Source organism: Clavelina lepadiformis, chromosome 1 (genome assembly GCF_947623445.1).
Source record: "Clavelina lepadiformis chromosome 1, kaClaLepa1.1, whole genome shotgun sequence".
NCBI classification, from domain to species: domain Eukaryota; kingdom Metazoa; phylum Chordata; class Ascidiacea; order Aplousobranchia; family Clavelinidae; genus Clavelina; species Clavelina lepadiformis.
In genome coordinates this window covers 18,255,154-18,259,864 of record NC_135240.1, presented here as the reverse complement: position 1 = coordinate 18,259,864, position 4,711 = coordinate 18,255,154, and positions in this window count along the sequence as shown.

The window sequence follows — 4,711 nt, the reverse complement described above, 5'->3', positions numbered from 1 at the left end:
TTGCTTGGTTATTGGTTAATAGCTCGAAGTACAGCAAGTGTGTACTGGGAAGAACACGCCTTTGTCTTATTAATATCATTGAGTGAAGTCAGACCAGAGTTTTTAGTTGTGAGACAAATTGGCAATCCCGAAACATTTTCTCTCACACGCCACAAATACTTGCAGTACTATTAAATAAAATTACTTTATGAAAGATGTAGACTTGCACCTTTAAAATTAATAATTTAATGATGTAATGGAAACGCATTCCAAAGTTTAACCCGAGTATAGCGTTTATCGACTTTTGAGTAGTAATAGCTTAGGAATAGAATTGTTTCCGCTTATGGTGCAACCGAGCTTTTAGTGGTGAATGGTTTCATAAAGGTTTTAACAGATACTGTAAATTTTGTTACGTTATTTACTCAAAACAATTTTGTCTCAAAAATAGCAGTATTTCAATAATGTAGCAAATAAAGAAAACAAAATAAGGGATGGCAATGCTTTTCCTTGATCTTCAGCGTATCACGTTGGCGGTAAATGTTCTAGCACGGCTGCGGAGTCTGTTTAGTTAATCTGATCAGCAAGTGTTGGGTAAGATCAGGAGGACATCTCGACCACTCTGGGAATTCAATAAATAATTTCAATCAAATCGTCAGGAACTGAATTATCTACGGGTGGGAGGTTCATCAGTGGATGCCGGGAACGAAGTCTGGACAGGTTGCGGGAGCCAAGCATCATCTGTTAGAGTAGGTGATTTTGATTAGCGGCAAGATGCAATAAATTTAAGTACGCAAGTACGCTTCCTTGCGCTACGCCGTTCTTGAGCCGAGAAGGTATAGCTCCGCCCCATATCAAAGAGAACAAACGATCGATTGTAAAGGAAGTTCATGATGAAATTGGCAGATGACAGCCTTGTTGCAGGATAGGGTATTGAGTATCTTGAAGTTAAGTCTTGGAACCACACAATATCATATGCAGCGCTCAAGTCTAAGATAACAGCAACAGTGATGTCCTAAACTGAAAGACTCGACGATGTTGTCAGTTAGTTGGGCAAGTCAAGTCAAGTGTTAAGCGGCCTCGTCAAAACTCGCTTTGTTTCGATGGGAAGCCAGTTTCCACCATTTCCAATAGTTTCCACCCACTGAGATAGGTCGGTTACTATTGGAAAGATGCTTATCTTTCCCTGGCTTCAGCACTACAATGATTAAGGTCCAACATCAAAGTTTTTGGATATGACAGGGGTTGTAACGCAAAATGTAAAAAGGTGTCATCCAGTCAAGCACTTGGGAGAACAGGGCAGTCTTTCTTGTATTTGCGAGGAATGCGTTTGTTGACGTTGTTCCAGGTTGTGCGCGACGATTAGGTGAAATGGTTATCGGGTAGACCTACAGCTTCCTTCCATCTCGTTTGCCGTTTCTTATTCAATCTACCTAAAAGGTTCACGGCAGGGAGCTTGACTTTTTCAGGACCCTGTGCTTCTTTGTGTAGTTCAGGGGTGACGAACCTATTCGCTGTCGCGGGCCACTTTGTCAGTTACAGCTGAGTAAGCGGGCCGCACAACATTTTAATCATACTATGAAATATTTTAGAAACGAAGAAAGAAATTGTTCATCAAACAGTAGGGATGTGCCACGAAGAAGATTATTCGGGTTCGTGCGAATCCGAATATCATGAAGATCGACACGAACGAATCCCGAATCTATTCGTATTAGAACCAAACAATAACATTTCATCCAAAAGTTGTCAAGTCTTGCTTGTAACATGACGTAATCGATAAAAAAGTCGCTTTCTTTCAAAAAAAGTGTTTAGAAAACGATTGTAAAAGCAAAGTCGTTAGGAAAACGACCTTCATTGTAAGTATTGCTGACTCAATTTTAGCTTCGTCGGGAAACTAAATCATCATTTTTTAACAAAGTCAGCAAATTCATAAGTAATATTGTATTCGGGTTCGGCATTGTTGGTATTGGTGTTCTCCCGAATCTTCTACAAAGACGATATTCGGCGAATCTATTCGGGTTTGGGTTCGTATCGGCCCATCCCTATCAAACAGTAATGAATAATAACCTAATAAAAACCCATACAAACCATACTTCATACTAAGATTTTTGTCTGTCAGCTTTGACCTATAACGACTTTTTGTGATATTCATTTTAGAAACGAATTGTTCGCATAGGCAGGTGCTCCCGAAAACAGATGACCATTTCGGAAAGTTCGGAAACTCTTCCTTTGATACATAAACACGATAAAATTCAAACAACGGCTAGTTTAGATACATCGCTTTCAGCGTGTAATCACTCTGCAGTTTTATGAGTTCGAGTTGGAGCTTATTTAGGGCGTTTAGAAGCAGGGGTGACATTGAAGGGGATAGAAAAGACATCTAGCACCAGCTGCTTGTTTTTGATATCCTGAAATCTAGCATTAGAAATTTCCAAGAGACTTGAACATTCCAAAACATATTGAGTACAAGAAGTCAGATTGTGTTTTTTCAAAGTAGGAAAATGCGGTAAATCGTTATCTTTCAACTGATTTTCCCAGAGGCTCAGCATTGACATGAAGGATTTGATCTTGGAAAACATCGAGAGCAGCAATTGATCTGGCTTTTGGAGTTGCACGTTCAAGTCGTTTAAAAGCTTACTGGTATCTACCATGAATTCTAAATCGCCCAATCAGTTTTCATCTTCCAGCTCAGTCAGAGGACACTTCTTCAAATTTCTAAACTTAATAATTTCTGGCAGAAGGGAATAAAGGCGCCCAAGCATATTCCCACAACTCGTCCAACGAACAGCACAGAAATAAAGATCATCATAGTCAGCATAAAAGTTTTTGAGAACATGCTTGAAATTTATGCGGTTGTTTAAATCTCTTTTTGTAATGAAATATTTCTTTTGTTAACTCACCTCGATTTATCTTAATTACTTATTGTGGTTTGTTTCTGCTTCGGGCAAGTGTGTTTTTTTCTTCGTTGTATACTACACGGTTTGCATTGCGAAAAACGAACTTCTTTGAGCTAAGAAGTTGTGTTACTTTGCTTATTCTTATGAATTTCAATCCTTCCTGCTTATGTTAGTACAATAAGTTTGTAATTCTTTTCTCAGCCTCTGAGTTAATTAATTGTTCGGTTTAAACGCTAATTGTCTTTGAAGATGACAACAAATTTTTCTATCTTGACACTGAACTTCTTCAAATTGAATTCAACAATGGTTGCACAGGAATGAAAAATGTATATACTGGTTATATTGAAGCTTTTTTGAACGAATACATTTTCATAAATCATTTGCACTGCAAGAGCATAAAAATGTCCATGCTACAGCGTTGATCTTAGTAGACTTTTTGCATTGAACAACTGTGAATAATAAAACTCATAATAATGCACGTAAAATAGACAGGCACGATATTTATATCACGACTCAAAACGGTAAACAGGAAATCATCGGCACACAATGCAAAGCTTCATTAAGCAGATTTGCGAAACCAAGAAGTTTACATTATATTTGATCTGTATGGTATAATATGCCCCCATCATCACAAGTTCAAAAGTGCAAGATAGATAGCATGTTTACGGAACTGATTGGCAATCAACTATTCCTCGATAAGTTAACAATTATACCGTGAACTGAAAATGAACTTATTGCAAGTATGACGTTATGTAATAGCACGATAAATAACAGAAATATAAATATAACGACGTCTTGTCTTCCAATGGCATAAAGTAACTTAAAATGTACCATTGTAACTTCCTGCGCAACCAACATAGTCGTTAACATTCGCAAATACGAAAACGTTCAACTCGGTGTCATGGACAACTTACGCAGCGACGTCATCTAAGGCTAAGCATTTCAGAAGCCGCATAATCGGCTCATAATCAAATACGGTGGCAGTGGGGAAGACTTTACCCTATCCAAGTCTATAGTTTGTGCCTTACCGTCGGCTGCTATTGCAACAGAAACTACCTCATGCACAAAGCTGAGAGTGCGAAGACATATGGCCATATGCTTTCGAATTGCGGTTAAGCATGGGTACCTCCAAAATATACAGGTTTGCTTGGACCACATGGATTGTAAAATTGAATTGAAAGTGTATTTAGTTAGGTGATTCTACAGTATTTTAAACATATTTTTTAAAACTAGTTGCAAATAGAGCACAAATTTTCACATTTATATTTAATAGGCAAATGGTTTGGTTTTACATCATTATAGACGTTATCTATCCATTACACTGGTCTGCATGAAAATTTTATTTTGTATGATGCCAACGTTTTCTAGCTAATTTTGGTGCGCTGATTTCAAAAATGCCATCCTTTTTTGCCTGTCACATCAGGTTTTAAAGTTACGGTCGAAAAACCGCATAATTTTTCGCTTTTACGTTTAACTACCCACTTTTTTGTCAAAAGGATATAATTTATCAAGATAAATTTTGTTATCACAACGAGCTACGTATGTGCATCAAAGCTACGTATGTGGTACCAGAAAAAACTCAAGAGCCTTCCCTTTGGCGTCCCTACGGTATGTAGGGAGCAAAAAAAACATCGCAATGACTGTTACTTTTGTATGGTGTATTAAGGGGTTTAACAGAAGAAACAAATCCAATATCAAGTACCCTAATTTAAAGGCAGCATTGAGGCCTGTACCACATTGTGATGAAATTCCTGTGCCGAATCCTCTAACAGAGATGCAAAGCTCCTCAGAATCTGAAAGAAGTGCAGGTGATGGAGAGCACTATCAGGAAGGAATAA